This window comes from Callorhinus ursinus, unplaced genomic scaffold (genome assembly GCF_003265705.2).
Source record: "Callorhinus ursinus isolate GAN/ISIS: 27379988/994484 unplaced genomic scaffold, GSC_fseal_2.0 scaffold1, whole genome shotgun sequence".
Classification (NCBI taxonomy): Eukaryota; Metazoa; Chordata; class Mammalia; order Carnivora; family Otariidae; genus Callorhinus; species Callorhinus ursinus.
Window position 1 is genome coordinate 24,685,383 of NW_027397063.1, and position 20,182 is coordinate 24,705,564.

Genomic DNA, 20,182 nt, shown 5'->3' on the forward strand with positions numbered 1-20,182 from the left:
ACAAGCTTACAATCCAGCACTGTTTCTTGACTGAAGCCTCATCCAACCACGAGGAACGTTCCTGGCATTTGCATTAGACCCCTTACGCTTTGCAGCTACTCAGGAGCTCAGTGAAAGAAAAGACACTAATTATATGTTGGAAGAATAATGAAGTCATGTAAAGGAAAGGAAAAATACTCCATAGATCACAATGGCAAAAGAACATAAAATCCCTTTGAGATATTTGTTAGCAAATTCAAACCCTATCCCACTAACAGCCATGTTTTGCATCATTGACTTTTTGCAACTAAAATTTTTTATCCTTTCTAACTCAAGGTCTCTCTAATCATAATTTAGAACAAGGAATCCTTATATTTCATGGTACAAAAGAGCAATATGTTGACGAAGATAGTTTGAGAGGAAATTGTAAGATATTTTTGAGTGAGCCTCACTTACTGTATCTGAAAATTCACATATTTATTTTTGATCATTGTGCATCTTGTGACTTGTTTTCAAATAAAATTACTGAGTATATTACAAATGCAAAATAATTGTATTCTTCAAATATTATAAAAATAGTTATATTTTTGTATAGCATTTTTAGTTGTTATACATAATGAATTATTTCAATTGCCTTAACAGATACCTTTATAAGTATGAAATTACTGTTATCACTTTAGTGGTGTAAGTTGAGGAGGGAAAACTTCGAGGAAAACTATTGCCGCTTAATATATAATAAGATTTTTAAAGCATTCTAAAAAAGATAGTGTTTAAAATACACAAACTAAACTCACAAGCTTAAACAAACTGCTTTTCTTAATTAGGTGTTAGACTAAAAGAATGCAAGAAACCTTTTCATTAATTAAAAAAGATGTATACCTGGTACCTCTAACAATAAATATTGGTTAACTGATCATAAAAGGATTTTTAAAATAACCGTCAAAATACTATTACTTAGTACCCTTACCATTCTAACATTTTAACCGACTTGTTCCACATCGGCTTTGATAAGTATGTTCTTTAATAAGTCATCCTGGGATCCGTGTGCTTTGCTCTGGAGCTGTGGCAGTTATTCAAGTCTCCCTAGCTTCATTCACAGCTCACAATCTCGCTCTTTTTCTGCCTCTGTCATCCCCAATCAAAGCGATTACTATAGCATTGCTTCTTCAATTTTCTGTGTCTGAGTTTCCTGCTACCACTCTCCTTTAGCAGAAACCAAAGCGAAGAGCAGAAAAGAGCTCAGGATAGATTTCCACCCTATGAGATCCATTTCCTCTTATCAAAAACAGGCTCCTTTTCCCCGTACCTCTCCCTGAGAATCTCCATTCCACAACGGAGGTGGATTACAGTCAGACAGTTATTTAAATGCAAAAGGTTTTCTGCAATTTCTTCAGACTCCTAAGGGCAACCCACAATTTCTGTCAGCTCAAGATTTTTTTTAAGTTAACTCTGTGAATGGTGCTTTGTGAGTTATATAGTCTTTTGTCAACGTCCTCAAGGAGCTAACAGTCTAGGAAAAGTAGAAAATGAATTTTAGTAAAAGCCATTTAAGCATGATTTAATAAGGATAGAACAGTAAAAAGAAATTAAGGACAATTTTTTTTTTTTTTAGAAATTAAGGAGATTTTGTCCACAGACACACAAAAATTTACTTCAATCATAACACTGGTTAAGATATTTTTATATTAGTGTTTGTTTGTTTTTCCTCAAACTTTAATGCGTTTAGAATCACCTGGGAATCTTGTTACAACTGCTGATTCTGATTTGGTAGATTTTGCAAAGCTGAGATCTAAGATGCTGTATTCCTAACACGCTCCCATGGTGCTGGGTGATGCTGAAGTTGCTGGTCAAGGACCACACTAAGCAAGACGATAAATCCTTGAAAAAAATCGAGCAGTAAAGAGGCATAGGTAGGAATTGATTGAGAAAGGAGTCTTTGGGGGCACCTGGGTGGCTCAGTCGTTAAGTGTCTGCCTTCGGCTCAGGTCATGATCCCAGGGTCCTGGGATCAAGTCCCACATCGGGGTCCCCGCTCAGCGGGAAGTCTGCTTCTCCCTCTCCCACTCCCCCTGCTTGTGTTCCTGCTCTCGCTATCTCTCTCTGTGAAATAAATAAATAAAATCTTAAAAAAAAAAAAAAAGAAAGGAGTCTTTGGGTGGGGTTTAAAACAGAGGACCAGATTTTTGGAGATGATTTTGCCGCCTCACAAAGCAGGAAGGAAGCCTTTTAAAAGATACCAACAACACTGGAGTAAAGAATAAATAAAACACAAGAGGTAAACACTAACGTAAGTTAAGTCACACAGAACTACCAGAATCTTGGAAGGAGTACAAAACGTTGTCATAATTAGCGCAGCATAGTAACACTGCAAAATTACTACACTGTATGTCTACATGCAAAATGTCTACATGCATAAACAGGACCAAACCTAACTTGCAAATACCTGGCAGCAAATTACAGAGTATAACATTTGTAAACCAAAAATATCAGGGGAAAATGCAAACGCAGTGTCCCACTACCACATGTATGCCTCTGAGTTTTCCATATTTGGGGAAATTACAGGGGGCAGCATATCCAGAGTGCAACGGATAAGCCTCGCCTTGGGAAAACCACCCTCATGATCTTGGTCTCTCTCTCCCAGGTAAGTATTCTTTTTTTTTTTTTCCCTTTTTAATGAAATGCTGTTCTGATTAAAGTGTTCTTTAATCAGAGTTAATGTTTCATGTTATATAAAGGGCATCAATAACAATGCAATTGAGCAATGAAATAGAGAAGCCTCAATATGGTGCCCTTGCTCAGACCTCAATTTGGGGCTTGACCAGAATATTCATTACAGTCAATGCAAATTCTGATTCCAAAATAGGCTGATTGTTCTTCTCTCACAGAGGTGTGGTCTGCTTTAATAAGCAAGCTAGGGCAGAGGAAAGGAAAATAAGAAAAAGCAATTAATGGTTTCCCCTAGATGTTGAAATATAGAAATTTTGTTTAAACAAAACAAAACCCATGGGATGCAAACATAAAATTTTAGTGGAAATGGATAATCAGTAAATTCCTATTTACATTCTGTTATCCTTAAAAAAACAGATCTTTGCCCGTTAGAAAATCTTTTGTTTTGGAAAAAGTAACTTTTAGGAAATCTATCAGTTGTTTCACCCATTCTTTTATTCATTCACAGCACAAATATTTGAGTTCCATTGTACTAAGTATGGGCAAGATTCAGTACCTAGCCTCAAGCAGATTACAGTGTAGTTTACTCAAATGTAATAAATTAAAGAGTATATTAGGATTTACATGTGAATGCCAACTGATGCTTGCTCTATAACATACTACATACAACTCACTTATTGAAATTAGTTTTGGAACTCCTCAGAAACCCGATATGTAAAGCAGAGGAGAAGAGAATTTTTTTACTAAAGCAGGGTCCTGGAATCATGAGCTCCCATATTTCCATTAGATATCTGGCACAAGATTTTGAATCATTTGAGGAGAATTTAATAAAAGGATGAGATTTTTTCAAAAGGATGAGAAGATTAGGGTAAGGGGAAGCAAAAAGAGAATCCATTTACTGGGGCTGTTCCCACCCTGGGCCAGATGTTGTCAAGGAGGAAATAGCCATTGGGACCCAAAATGGACAAGTGTGCATGGGTCCTTTGGTGGAGGGTCAAGAGCAGCCACAAATGACCCTGTGGTAAGGATGCGTAGCAATAGATACATTTCTTTTTTCTTTTTTCTTTTTATTAAAGATTTTTATTTATTTATTTGACAGAGAGAGACACAGCAAGAGAGGGAACACAAACAAGGGGAGTTTGACAGGGAGAAGCAGGCTCCCCGCTGAGCAGGGAGCTGGAGGTGGGGCTTGATCCCAGGACTCTGAGATCAAGACCTGAGCCAAAGGCAGGCGCTTAACTGACTGAGCCACCCAGATGCCCCTAGATACATTTATTTTTTTCTATTCTTGAAGGCAAAGAACAGATTTCTGATTCTCTGGAAGATCTGGTGTTACAGCTACTGAGTCTTTTTCCTGCCTTCTTTACTTTTCTTTGTGTTCACAAAACAACACTCGATTTTAGCCTAAGTGTTTCTTCATTCTTTGAGAGTTGATAATTACAGTTTTTATCTTCGTGAGTTTAGCTGTCCTGACAAATAGTAAAGCTAGCCATGGCTTGAAGAAGGATGTGGTGGGGGTGTGAATACCGAGGCACGAGGAGCAGTGTTGCGTATCTGGTAGATTCAGGACTCTGATTAATAACTGATACTCTCTGGGGTCCTTCGGGGGTCTCCCTGTCTCTCATTCTCTTCTCCTCCTCCTCATACTGAGTATACAGAAAGGAGACCCAAGCTGCCGCATTTACTCTCCCTTACACTCTGCCTTAGTTCCGAGGCACCAGGGACTCCTGAGGGGATTTCGGGCCTTGAGAGCCGGCCAGGTCTCTACTGCTGTCTCAGGCCAGGGGACCCTAACTGAGCTGTTCACCTGGTAAGCCGTCTCCAGCTTCTCTGTGTTTTCCTTTTATGGGTTATGTTATTTTCCTGTGCTTTAGTTTTTACTTTCTGTCTGATTCTAATATTATTTCACCCACTGATCTGCATGCCAGTTTCTTTCTAGTACTCCACTCTGAACATATTTATTGCTAGAAAACTCTCAAAAATTTCCCAGCATCCCGTATTTCCATTGTGTGTCTAATTGTCAGCACCCCCGAATGCACTGAGAGCTTCCTCAGTCTCTTTCTATCCAACACTTAGCATAACAGCGAGACCTAATTACATGCTTGGTACAATAATAAATAGATGATTTTAAAAATCTGAATCTTGAAGATTTTCTTTCTATGAATATATTCTATAGCGTAACCTAGGTATGCTCTCCTTAGATGGATGTATAATATTGGAAAAAGTAGTTCTGGAAAATGTGAAAAATAATCATAGGAAAATAGCTTCTCTTATGTTTGTGTTTCTGGAGTGTTAGTCATGTTCACTGTCTTATTACACAGAGGCTAAAAGATAAGAGTTTATTTTACATGCCTAAAAGCATTTTTAGACATTTTTGTTTGTTTGTTTCATACTGGCTGCTCAGCACTCTAATGAAGCATCATGCTTCTTAGCACAATTACCGAATAGAACGATTTTTTGAGGTCTTGCTTCAGGCTGAAGATCTGGATTCTGGAAAGGATCCATGACATCCCCAGTGCCCCCCAGATAGGTAGATTTAAGTTCAGGTAGGTTGGGACAGAAGGGCTCATTCCACACTGCAACTCCTGAGGAATGTGTGAAAAATAGAGGGCACATCTCCAGGTTTAGACAATAACCACATGTTTGTAGGTGTCTTAAGGCAGCCCAAGTTTTTTGTATTACTGATAGACACACACAGGTGAAGGAACATCCATTTCATAAAGACACTGTAAATTTAAATAGGTATGTTTTGAAAATACGTTCATGTAACTAAGACCATTGATATTTTCCTTGAGAGAGTGGCCAGGGTTATACAGCATCATATATTCCCATATGTACACATGTACTCGCAGAAATCATTTATCCTTAAATAAAGATCAACGTTAATTTAAATTAACTGTTTGTTTATGACTAGGAGGCAGCTTATGGACTAGGAAAATGTGTGATTATACAATCATTTTTTTCAATAAATATTGGCTTGGTGCTGCTGCTTTGATGAGCTCTCCATGACTTATCCTCAAATGCAGATGCCTAACATTCATAATTTGAACTGGTATAATGCTAATTCTTTCAGATGCACACTCTCACAGTCCTCAGCTGTATTTCTATTCTAACACAATATCATGATGTAATTATTTGCTTACATGTCTGACTACATTTAAAACGGTGAGCTTCTCAATGCAAAAGGTGACCTATTTATTGTTGTATGTATAGTAACTAAGGAAAATAAGGACAATCAACATATGTTTGTACAATAAATGTATAAATGAATCAATGAATGAATAGACTAGCCTTGAGCAAATAAATTGATTTTAGGTATTCAATTCTTTGAAATGGATTTCAAGCTATACACTGCCTTAAATGTACATATACTATTAAATAACAAAAATTCAACCAAATAAATTTTAAAGATCTAGTTGGCTTTATTAATCGATTCATGAATCAGCAGCATCCCATCTAGCATGTAAAGGGGAGCTTCAAAGAGTTACAGAGGAGGAAAGGTTTTTAAAGGTAGAGCGGGAATGGGAAAAAATATTAGCAAAGAATCCATTGTTTTAGGCAAGATTGCTCTCCTAACAAGAATGAAAGGAGTCCTCAGTAATTTCCTAGCTCTGACCTGGAAATTCCCATGTTGACTGGCTTAAAGATACATTTCTGGGGAATTGTAACTGTAGTCAGGGTTAGGTATTAAGTCCTGGTTTACTGATTTGGAGCCTTAACCCAAGTAATGCCATTTTGGGCCCTTGGTTTTCTTTCAAAAGTACAAACATGCATTAATATATGTGTATATGTTCACATGCACACACAATCTGAATTCTTATAATGTGCCAGACGTTGGGCTTAGTGCTTTATGTACAAGTTTATTGAACCTCACTCTACATATGAGAGAATTGGCCTAGAGAGATCAGGAACTTACATCAAGTCACACAGATGAAAAGTTTGCAAGTTATGATTGATGGATTTCAAGGCTTATTAATTTTTCTACAAAATGATTCTAAAGTTTGATATTCTCCGCTAATATTATATACTGATAAAATAAAATGGTCTGTGAAAATAGGTGAATACAATCTTAACTCCCAAGAGATTTTGCAAGTCCAAAAATTAATTAAATATAAAGAAATGTGTCTGTAGTTGAGAATGAGAAGTAACCTTAAAATGATAAATCTTCCTAGAAACAATAGAGGAATTATAAAGAGAATTGAGACAACAGAGACATCATTTATTTTTATGAGGAAAATGCTGAATCAAGGGCTTTGTAATAGCTATTGAAGAGAAAGAAAACATCCGTAGCTAGGCTTTTTGTTTTCAAGTGATATGTGACATTTACTTTTGATTAAAGATGAATTGAGTTGTAGTGTTGTGTTGTATCATCAATTATTAGTTGAACATCTCATATGTACCATAATCTTCACTATGTGTTGGAATACAGCAGTAAAGTAAAAACTAAATGTCTTTGTCTTAAGAGATTTTAGATTTTATCAGTAAAGACATACATTAAATAAATGTCTGCACTAATATTGTGATGCATATTCTAATATAAAAAATATATAATATTGTAGGACATAAAAGTGGGAGAAATAATATAGTCTCGGGATTTAAGCTGAAATTGTAGGAGCTTCTTATTTGATATCAGCCTAAGAGAGTCTCTGCTTTTAAAAGAGCTTCAGTGAAATTGATTGCTTTTTATGTGTCCATGTTTAAAGCAAAAAGGAGAAATCTCCCCCCCTTGCTCCATCCCCATTTTCATGGATATCCTCTATTTGTCTGTCTTTCTATCTATCAAGCTACCTACCTACTTATCAAGAAAGAGAAAAAGAGAGGGGAAGGAAAGAAGGAAGGAAGGAAAGAAGGAAGGAAGGAAGGAAGGGAGGGAGGACGGGAAAGAACTGTAGAGGGGGCAGATGGGCTCAATAAGAAAGGAAGATGACAACAAAACAGGCCAGTGGGATATGTATCACTGAAAAACGAAGCCTTGACTCTTGCCTCATGTCATACAGATATGCAGATTTGTTTGGTCTTTTTGTCCATGCTGTATTTTCCTTAGTTACTATACATACACCATTATTGTATACACACACACACACACACACACACACACACACACACACACACTTGTTTCCAAGATCAAAAAATACTTTTTCCTCCATTGTCTAACTGTAGTCTAAGGTAAAGCAGTATTAGAGTCTGCCGTTCAAGTAAATTCAAATTGTCACACTTTTGAGTCATCTCATTTTAATTCCCAGAGAACAGCCTCCTACATATTCAGTTTATATTTACATACAGTTTTGTTAATCACCCCGTGAATCAAGAACTTAATCCTCTTTGTAAATGAAATGGCAGCATTAGGGATGCCTAGGTGGCTCAGTCGGTTAAGTGGCTGCCTTCGGCCCGGGTCACGGTCCCAGGGCCCTGGGATCGAGTCCCGCATCGGGCTCCTTGCTCAGCAGGGAGCCTGCTTCTCCCTCTCTCTCCCTCTGCTTGTGCTCTCTCTGTCAAATAAATAAAATCTTAAAAAAAAATAAATAAATGAAATGGCAACGTTGGTAGAACCAACACTCTCTTTCAACGTATGAGAACCATGCTAGGAGGCAAGCAGGAAGATCCTAGGGAAGGAGACATGAATGCAGCCCAGTCCCACATATCATGCAGTTCAGCCTATGTTGTAAGATCTGCACTGTTTCAGACAGAGGATTTTTCTCATTTGCAGATATGAACTATGCTCCTCAGGAAAACCGTATTCATTTCGGTATGATCAGCAGTGTTCATCACTAATCCATATATTCTGAGGCTGAATATAAGTTACAGTTTTTTTGTTATAAACAGGTTTTTTGTGCTTATATTTGCCATCACTATGATCTCTTTGTATCTTTAGCTCATTTACAGTTTTGTTGGCACATCATCAGCACGAGGGAATTTTCATCACAATCACTTCATACATTGATAAGAATTTCCAAAGACAATGCTATTGATCTATCATGTGAGCAACACCCTTAGGAAACATAGAAGATGGGATTTCTAAAGTGCTATAGTTATTTGAAATATAAACAGAGACTGAAGACTTTTATCTTTCTTAAACATTTTCACCATCTGAACACAGGACTTAAATCTTATGTAATGGCATAAAAATTCTTATCCTCTAAATAATTTATGAAAAAAAGTCCTGTGTAAGTGCAGACTTTGAATGTATATGTGCTATGGGAAGCAATCTACTATTCATTCTTCTTGCAATTCTACTATATAGAAAAAAAAGTTTATTATGTTAGAAAAGAAAACAAAAACATATGAAAAAAGGAGTGAAAAGAAACTAAGTTTGACAATGCTGCTAAACTAGCTTTGGTTTCCTCATGTCTCATTTTATATAGTCAGGTCCATGTCAGAATCTCATCAGCACCAGTGGATGGATTCCCTTGGAGTACTGACAAAAACACTGCTCTCAAATCTTTTCTTACTTCTACTCCTCTTGCGTTTATTTTGGGAACTATTATACAGACATTGTTTTCTTTATGTTATCCTCCTCCTAAAGAATATTGAACACTTAAGTATCAAATTAGAAATATATCAGATGGTTAAGCCCACTGTCAATACTTTTCTGATACTTTGAATTTATTTCCTTACACAGTTTTTCCTGAGAAACCGTTTCTTACTGCTCCTTACATGTTTTGAATATTCTTTTTTATTAAGCTCCATTTGCAGTGTCTTTTCCATTTGCTCTTATTTTTAAGGTAAATATATGCATTTTTCCTTTTTCTGGCTCAACAATTACTGAAACAAAATGAATAATGTTGATGGCTGGAATACAGACAAAGATTTCTACTTTCAATACCAGCACAGTGCCTATATATGTTGCAGTACAGTGAAAATTAAATACATTGTTTAAGTATATAGCAAACTTAAAACACTCATTTTTTCATTCATTTCTCCACTTTCAGTAAATAATAATTAGACCAAACTGCTGGACAATGTATGAGATCCGATTTAAGGTTCTTAATGGGTTCAATTTGGCACTTAATTTGAAACCAAGTTTGGCTTATTGATTAACACACATCAAAATGGTCCCTTGTAGAATGGACCCACATATAACCTTTAGCTCATTTCTACTGTTACTTATGTTGAATTCAATTAGCCCATCAAGAAATAACTGTTGTGTGCCAAGTTTTGTAATTAGCATATATATTGAGTTTGGTTAGAGAGGATGACAGAGTGGTTAAAGAAAATGACATTTAAAAATAGAAAGAAAGACAACAAGACAAGAAAAGAAAGGGAAGGAAAGAACAGAAAAGAAAGATGAAAACCATCTGGTCCATGCTTTGAAATACTTAAGATCTATTTAGTTATCGAAGTTTGAGCCAGGTAAGTGCTGGGGCATACGATTAAATGGGTGTATGCAGCTTTCCAGTGCTTCCCAGATTGTCTTTAAAGACTTGAACAAAGGGAGTGATCAACACAGCCCAGCAAATAAACTTCAGAGGGGCCCAGAGCCAGAGCCTTTTCTGTGGGGGAAGTCATGTCAGCACTCAAGAGTACATTTTAGGCAATTCTCTGCTGGGTCACATTTACATATTCTTCTGATGTTCTTGTCTCGCAGAGTCATCCAGGATACTAGAAAAAAAAAATTACAAGTTGATATTTTATCCAATTTTAGAACATATGGATGGATGGTATTGCACTGGGAATCTAGAGAAAGTAAGTGCTCTTATTTTTTCTTTTGAGGTATCATGAAGTATTTGGGTTATAAATTAGTCATTGACAGAAGTATAATATTTGAATTAATAAATATATTTGATAAAAACATTTAAAGGACATATTTTTGATGGACCTTCCAAATGTTTTGCTTCAGAACAGAATAGTGGGAACATACCAACTTTGAAGACATACAAATATTCAGATATTAACTCATCATTTAATTTGGGGATTAATTAATCAGATAAGTTAATCTATTTCCTACCAGTTTACTCTATCAGCAGAATTAAAACCGTATTACTTGCTTCTTTGAATTGTTCTGTGAATTGAATGATACAACATTTATACCATTTGTGAATCACTGAATGCAAGGCTTGAGCCATGGTAGGTGCTAAAGGAATGGTGGTTGATCGATGATTATGATGATGATGATGTTGAAGAATAAGATGACAATAAAAAAGATGATAAAGCTTGATGGTGAAGATATTCAATAAATATTAGTATGATTTCTTTAGAAAATATCACATTGACTTAATGTAGGATTATGAAGTGTTGTAACTAGGAGCCATGATTGGGGTCAATTTCAGAAGAGTAGTGAATAGATTTAAAATTCACACAATGAAATAATAATTTCTTAAAAGACTTTATTTATTGAGAAAGAGAGAGAGAGAGAGAGAGAGAGAGCAAGCACACGCAAGCGGGGGGAGGGGTAGAGGAAGACGGAGAGGGAGAGAAAGCTCAAGCCGACTCCCCACTGAGTGCAGAGCTACATCCCAAGACCCTGAGATCATGACCTGAGCTGAAATCAAGAGTCAGACACTTAACTGACTGAGACACCCAGGTGCCCCACACAATGAAATAATATTATGGAGGAGAAATTACATGTTAACATTTGGATTTCATTGAAAATTAATTCCATGCAAGTGGTGGGTTGAAAGCAACAGAGAGGGAGAGAAGCAGGGGTGGAAGAATGGAGGGAGGGAGGGGGAGACATAGTAACTGGAAAAAGACATAAAATAAGCAATAATATACAGAATAGCTGCTAAATTGATTTAAAGAATTCCCCTAAACAATATTTTACTTTTGGTTTAGTACCTTTTTAGTGAACTAGAAATTTGTCCTGTGGAATCTTAAAGTATCAGTAATCACTTGATTATGTAGAAGAAAAAATATAGAAAATTATAGTGATAATTTGGTAATATATAATTGAACTATCGTAAAAAGTCTTGGTGACATTTAATGATTAGCAAAATATACTTAAATCACTTGAACACTCAATATTGCCTTCAAAAGAAGAACATCTTCATTTTTTCTCATCTTCTAAGCTTTATGGCTCTTTGAAGAAACGTTAGCTTTAATATATAAAGTTATTTTTAAGGCAGTTTTGTTGTAAGAGTAAGCTTCCCTGAAGGAAGTGCCACAGATCATATGCCATGATATTGAAGAGCTCATTTCCTGAATGTCTGGCAAGAATTTCTAAGAAACGTGTGTCCTCCTCTTAACTAAACCAAGAGTGCTTGTTCTAATGTCGAAAATAAGCCAGACCTGTATTTTGCACTGTGGAAATAAGACAGTAAGGATTTTTTAAAACTGTTTTTATAATCTAAGTAATTTTTAAAGTACAATTTTTTGTAGACTTAAAGAATTCTTCTGTAAAACATCCTGAACTATGAAAACTTCAGCGGATGCCTGGGTGGCTCAGTCATTAAGCATCCAACTCTTGATTTTGGCTCAGGTCATGATCTCAGAGTCCTGAGATCGCGTCCCACATCAGGCTCTGCGGTGAGCATGGCGCCGGCTTAAGATGCTCTCTCTCCTCCTCCTTCTGCCCCTCCTCCCCACTTGCATATGTGCATGTGTGCTTGTGGGTGGGCTCTCTTTCTCTCTAATAAACAAACTTCAGAAGGTAGAAGTTTTCAAAATATCCCTTAGCATATTTTTATACTTTATAAAGAAAAGACATTCTTCAGCTTTACATTTTAATGATGTGAAAGTTGGTTATATGGCATCTCCCTTTCTTTCTCTCTCTGTCTCTCTCACACACACACACAACCTGTTCTCTGTGCATATATGACACTACTATGTGATATTAGTATAAATATTATACAACTATATTAAAATATATGCATGTGTATGTGTGTTTAAATTGTTCTTTGCCCCGGCGATCTCAAGAATATCCACTAAATTGCATTTCCTACTTCTGATAATATTCATTGGTAGTTCTGTTATTTACTAAAACGATAAATTATTCTAAAATTATTTAAATGGTATTGGAAAGATATTGTTTTAGATGTGAAGTAATGAAATTTGGTTTTGTGGTACATACAAGTTAATAAGGAGAAAGAACAGTGTTGGGGAGAGGAGATAGAGTGATGAGGGAGAGTAACACATCTGTATATCCAGAATAAAGGGGAAGAGAACCCTGGAATTAGAATAGTGTTAGAATTGAATGAATGTTTAAGTGAAGGCCATTTTGTATCATCTTTGGCCATTTATCCTGCAAAGAATGCGGAATGTCCCAGAGGTTGCAAAACGGAAGTGATAACCAAACTTATATGTTCCAGAAAAATTTATCACTGCTGAGTACTAAACATAGTGAGCATTTGTACATGTCCATGTACTACCCATATACTGTGTTAGCAGCATTTGAATTCTTTGTAGGAAGTACATCTTGCTTATTGGATGTTTGGGATAAAGAAAGATATATTGCCCTGAATTGTAGTGTTTTCTAGTCATTTCCCTAGTAAAAAATAAGCTTCCTAAGGATGTGGACCATAACTTTTACTCCACACAGAGTATTTTACATAATAAGATATTAAAGGCAAGGCTTTGAGTTCACAGGCAGTTTCACCTTTTTTTGGGATTGTTAGGATGCAGCCAGATTATGCAGAATGCAGTTTTAGCAGGAAATAGCTTCTTTCTGTGGACGCTACTGCTCTTTTTCCTCAGCAACAATCAGTTTCCCTGACTTCTATTTTGGCCTTTAAAAAGAAAAAAAACTTAAAAAACATTAATTATAGGCCCCTCAGTAAGATAAGAAGATGGATTGACTTTTCTGTTTCTACATACCAGTATCTCAGTGGTAAAATAAAGTCTTTTTCCCTGCTCTCTTTTAGAGGGGATTATTTTGTAGAAGTTCAATGCTACCAAGAAATTGGTAGTGTTTATTGCTTGTCTCTAATGGAAATTACATTTTATGGGGAATTGAGATTGATTATCCTTATCTCGACAAGTGAAGATTGAGGGCGTATACTATGGAATAGTGTGCAACCTCTACCGCGAAGAGGAAATGTTTAACACCTTAGTTACTAGGTGTTTAAGACCAGGACAACAGAAGGGTCTATTTGATGCAACCATTTCTAATTTTAAAAATTCACCGTATTTAAGATCTATATAGTGAACTATTATGCTTTTGCTGATTTGTTTTCCTCAAAACAACAAAAGGTCTCACTTTATTGATTAAAAGAGATCTGTTTGGTCTCAATTTTACTTATATATTGAGGATAATAAGGGAAGAAGTAGGACAAATACAGCATATAATTATTATAGTTGCAAGTATTGTAAGAAACTTAATTGTCTGTTTTCCTAACATCAGTTGTAAGAAAATACTAATTCCTAATAATGCTGATCTTTGTAAAATATATCTCAATCCTAACTTCACACTGTGTTCCTGGAAATTAATAATAAAAAGAATACATTATCTAATAAAATAAAATATTATCTTAGCAATATTGTTTTTATAAAATATAAATTTCAGGCCTAATTGTATTATAATTTAGTTGTATCTATAAAACCACCTATGGACATATTGAGCTATCTAGATCCCTTGTATTATGTTCATTGTCTTAATGCCAATGACCTAAAACATGATTTAAAATAACCAAGACCCAGTTATATGGAAAACAGTTTGTGGAGATGCAGTATTCAGCATGGTGGCTAGAGTTAATAATGCTCTACTGTATATTTGGAAGTTGCCAAGAGAGTAGATCTTAAAAGTTTCATCACAAGGAAAAAAAACAACTATATATGAGGTGATAGGTGTTAACTAAACCTATTGTGGTAATAATTTCATAATACATACAAATGTATATGATATCAAATCATTACACTGTACACATTAAACTAATACAATGTTATATGCCAATTCTATCTTAATAAAACCGAAAATATTTTGTAAAAAATAACGGAGACCTAAGAATTTTATCTTATTCCTAATTTGGAAGCCAAATTTTAAAAGTTACATGAGATTATATGAATACATACATGCTGATACAGCTGCTGAATCTCATTATATAATCTCATTATTTCAATGTCAAGACACCTAGGGATTAAATATCATATTGAACTTCTGAGAATATTAATTGAATATAATTTTGAATGGACTGATGGATAGCTCTTATGACCTAGAGGCACAGAGAAAGACTCATCTTCTCAAGATACTTTAATACTGTCACTTGATATTTCACTGCTCAAGAGTGATTTTTTGAATTCTAAAGTGTTTGCAACTAGATCATAAATACCCTCAGAGGAAGGAATCCCACCATTTTTACAACCATTTAATACCTTTATTATTATTATTTAGTTATTGACTTGCACTCCAGCTGACAACTAGTATCTGACACATAGCGTATTTTGACACAGGGGAGAGCAGTAAGCCTGGAGCATGAAACCATTGCCCAAAGAAGGTTCCCCTGGTTAAGCACTGTGCACCCAAAACGTAGCAAGGAAGAGTTATCCACCCAGGGGAAATGAAAACAGGGCTCAATGAGGTAGGTCAGGAGAGCTGTAGGGGCTGAGAAAGACAGTGATTACCTCGGCTTATGTCATGATTTTCCCTAAGGCAGGGCTCGACCTCAAGTAGCAGTAAGTATGTTCCCATCATTGTTGCACTAGTAGTAATCTATAGCATTCAGTTAATTTGCTTCACCTACTGAACAAGATGGGTTCCTTAGTTGTCACTGTAAATATAATACCTGAACATGTAGGGTCATAGAGAAAACTAAACCTGTGGGAAATCATTTGGCTTAATAGCATTTTATCTGGAAGATCAATGTACAAATCTCTTTGAATTTACATTATTGACCATCTTTATGTTATTAAATATTTATACATTGTCTGAAGGGGAAGATTTACCGACCATTTATACAATTGGAACCAGAAATAATTTCATTATACAATATGATATACATTAGATTTTTAAAAAGACTGTTATGTGAAATAGATATATATTTCTGAAATAGAAAAAAATATATTTGTTACTATTTTACTATGCAATAGAAGTTTGAAATCCAGTTTATTTAGAAGTGTATTATTGAATAATATATTAACAAAAATGAAGTTTTCGATATTAAAAAGGAAAAAAATGTACTTTGTCTTTCAAAGAACTTTAAAGAGAATTTGTCACAACGCTGTTATTTTTTAATTGCAGTCCATAAACAACTTTAAGCTGTAATGTTTATGACATAGTTTTAATAGATCAGCATACTTTGTAATTGTGGGTTTTATATTTGTATATTGTGTTAAGAAATTGCAAAACTAGATTTTGTATGCACTACATGGAATTTTCTAAGGCTAAAGTAGCACAAATGTTACTTCAGACTTCACATGTCCATTGAATGTGCTCAGTAAACATTTGTTGAAAGGAAGTGTACTGTATCTAATTCCTAGTTGAAAATATTTCATCTTGGTGTTGTTTCACATGAATGATCAATGCTAAAGCACTAAAGCACTAAAATTAGAATTACATAGCAGAAAGGCAGTATGTGATTTTACCATATCATCAGAGTTTATGGGATTAGGGCATTTTATCCTTCATTTGACTTACCATCTCAGAGCCTGATTACTCCTTACTTTCATTTATGAATCTGAATAAATGTAGCACTGACCCTGTAGCTATTGCATATTCGACTTTATCCATCACCACTGCTAATGATTATTTGGCTCTGAGGATTAAGTGCATCCCCTTCAGTATGCCCGTTCCTGTACTTTGTAAATGCATTAGCCCCTTTGACCTTCCCTAACTGATCAGGGGCACAGTCGTAAATTGCAGATTGGGAGCAATCTTTTATTTCTTTGATGTTTTCAAAGAGACTGAATAGTCTCACACTGAATGCAAAGTAACGGGAGGTAAAGAATATTTCAAGATATGTGAAGTTAAAGGTGTGAGATGGATAATTAATTATGTTTTTTTGTTAATAATGTATCATGTTTACCCCTGCTTTCATTCTGCCCTAAAAAACCATCCACTAAAAGATTCTTGGAATTTTATATGTCTTTTTTTTTTTTTAAGATTTTATTCATTTATTTGAGAGAGAGAGAATGAGAGACAGAGAGCACAAGAGGGAAGAGGGTCAGAGGGAGAAGCAGACTCCCCGCTGAGCAGGGAGCTCGATGTGGGACTCGATCCCGGGACTCCAGGATCATGACCTGAGCCGAAGGCAGTCGCTTAACCAACTGAGCCACCCAGGTGCCCAAAGATTCTTGGAATTTTAAATAGAAATACCAAATAAGGTTTGTAGTAGAAATCACATGTTATACTATAAATCACTATACATAAATGTTATCAGTATAATGGCTAATCCTTTTTCATGTAGAAAGTTACAATGAAATTAAACAAGCAAAGGCAATATGTGAAATGCTGTATTTACAGCAACTAGTGAAGAGCAACTAACAAACTTCGTGAGACAGATCCAAATAGAGTTTCCAACTCAGTTTCTTTAGGTCAGTTTGGGAAGCTTATTTAATCTTTAAACTTCAGTGTCTTCTGTATACTGAAATCGGTCATGCAAGCCAAGGTAATTGTCACAAGAATTAAATACCCCAGTATACACAAAAGCACCTGCAGAGTGCTTGGCACATAGGAGGTGCTAGTGGAATGGCTGCCCTTTCATTTTCTCTTTTTCAGTCTTTAGTGAGTCCAAGTATTTCACTATTTTAGGTCTATCTTCAGATGTGTCGTTTACATTTTTTTTTCCTTCTTTCATTGGGAAATGAGCATTTACACTGACACTCGAGTGAATATATACTCTTATCTTTGAGCATGGATTCTGAGAGATTTCTAAAGAACTGCAACACTTGCTTTAGCTGTTGCAATAGATTCAAGAACGGCCATTGTAAGAAGAGTTGTGAGATGCTGACCTACAAAACTCAAATGCTAAGTTTCCTTGGTTCTCTTTATTTTTGCATCCTCCCCAGATCTTGGGAGCTATATTTATTTGCCACAACAATATCCTTAGAAACCAGATTTAACCTCACTCCCTGCAGAAGCTTGCCCTGATTACACAAGCCTTACTAAAAGTGCTCCGGTTCTCTGCATTTTATTAGTAATTATGTTAAATCCTCAATTAAAATATCATATATTTGAATATTACAATTTGTTTTGTCCTAACTTGAATGAAGATTAGGATGCTGTTTAGATTCTTTTACATATTAAGAGAGGATTTGCTAAGTAAATTAAGAATCAGAGTAGATATTTTTGTGGGTGAAGGGGTATTTGAACCATAAAAGAAAAGATGTTTCAAGTATCTTTAAAGGTTTTAGAATCATTTTGAAAATAATTGTATGTTAATTAGACACAATATCTGTACATAAATGCAAATTAATCTAATCTATTAGGCAATTCTACTTGACTACATAATTTGGGATATTACAACCAGTTGGACAGAGTAAGGCTGTGTTCTTTATAAGTATCTTTTCATTACTTTTGAGAATATGTATTCAAATTGTTCCAATTGGTACATTTCAGAGTATTAAGTTCTGCTAGATTGGCATTTTTTTGTTTAATTGAACTTGTTTTGGTCTTGTAAAGATTTTGATATTTTTAAAAAATATATGTTCTGTACCTTAAAAAAAAACAACAACCTGGAAACTCGTTTAAGAAGAAAACCCGTTTCCCTTCACTGACATCTTTGTTTCTGTCCTAGTCCCGGGGTGTCTCAGCACAGAGGCTCAAATACTGCTGAAAACCCGTTCAGGGCAGCATTACCATATATTTTTGCACAACTGTTGCTCATTAGTTGGATAACATAAAAATCATCTCAGTGCTTGTCCCCATTTTCTAACAATGCTTTTAAAATGTGCATTGGTTATGTATTTGTCCTTATATAGGGAAGTATTATCTTCGGGAAAGTAATGATAATTTCATGTAACACGAGTTAGAAATTGCTAAATTTTAAAGGAAAGAGAATTTATAACCATTCCAAGTAAAGAAGAAGATATTTTTGTGGCACCTCAAATTATTTCTTATTGTCCTTAAATTTTGAATCATTTAAAGATGGTAATGGTTCACTATTATTAAGTCTAGATGAATGTTAATTATTTCATGGGTATTGAAACAATATCAGATAGCTATTTCAATTAAGTTGTGCATAAAGAAAGTACAATCTAATCTGCAAGAGACTCATTTTAGACCCAAAGACACCTCCAGATTTAAAGTGAGGGGGTGGAAAACCATTTACCATGCTGATGGACATCAAAAGAAAGCTAGAGTGGCAATCCTTACATCAGACAAATTAGATTTTAAAGCAAAGACTATAATAAGAGATGAAGAAGGACACTACATCATATGTAAAGGGTCTATCCAACAAGAAGAACTAACAATTTTAAATATCTATGCCCCTAACATGGGAGCAGCCTATTATATAATCCAATTAATAACAAAATCAAAGAAACAATAATACAGTAATAGTAGGGGATTTTAACACCCCCCTCACTGAAATGGACAGATGATCTAAGCAAAAGATTAACAAGGAAATAAAGGCTTTAAATGACACACTGGATCAGATGGACTTCACAGATATATTTAGAACATTCCATCCCAAAGCAACAGAATACACATTCTTTTCTAGTGCCTAATGGAACATTCTCCAGAATAGATCACATCCTGGGTCACATATCAGGTCTCAACTGGTACCAAAAGACTGAGATCATGGGCGCCTGGGTGGCTCAGTCATTAAGTGTCTGCCTTCGGCTCAGGTCATGATCCCAGGGTCCTGGGATCGAGTCCTACATCGGGCTCCCTGCTCCGCGGGAAGCCTGCTTCTCCCTCTCCCACTCCCCCTGCTTGTGTTCCTGCTCTTGCTGTCTCTCTCTCTGTCAAATAAATAAATAAAATCTTAAAAAAAAAAAAAGACTGAAATCATTCCCTGCATATTTTTGGACCACAATGCTTTGAAACTAGAACTCAACTACAAGAGGAAATTTGGAAAGAATTCAAATACATGGAGGTTAAAGAGCATCTTACTTAAGAATGAATGGGTCAAACAGGAAATTAAAGAATAATTTAAAAAAATTCATGGAAACAAATGAAAATGAAAACACAACTGTTCAAAATCTTTGGGATCCAGCAAAGGCAGTCCTAAGAGGAAAGGATAGCTCCATACAAGCCTTTCTCAAGAGACAAGAAAGGTCTCAAATACACAACCTAACCCTACACCTAAAGGAACTGGAGAAAGAACAGCAAATAAAACTTAAACCCAGCAGGAGAAGAGAAATAGTAAAGATCAGAGCAGAAGTCAATGAAATAGAAACCAAAAGAAGAGGAGAACAGATCAATGAAACTAGGAGCTGGTTCTTTTTTTTTTTTTTAAGATTTTATTTATTTATTTGACAGAGAATGGTAGTAAGAGAGGGAGCACAAGCAGGGGGAGTAGGAGAAGGAGAAGCAGGCTTCCTGCTGAGCAGGGAGCCCGATGTGGGGCTTGATACCAGGACCCTGCGATCATGACCTGAGCCAAAGGCAGATGCTTAAAGATTGAGCCACCCAGGAGCCCCTAGGAGCTAGTTCTTTGAAAGAATTGATAAGATTGATAAACCCTTGGCCAGACTTATCAAAAAGAAAAGAGAAAGGACCCAAATA

General features: G+C 35.6%; 1 non-coding gene across 1 annotated transcript; it reads right to left on the minus strand.

Moving 5' to 3' along the window:
* Positions 1 to 2,468: 2,468 nt before the first annotated feature.
* LOC112834754 (U1 spliceosomal RNA) lies at positions 2,469 to 2,628 on the minus strand. Its single transcript, XR_003211019.1, has one exon. It is a non-coding gene; the product is annotated as a U1 spliceosomal RNA (small nuclear RNA).
* Positions 2,629 to 20,182: the final 17,554 nt, after the last annotated feature.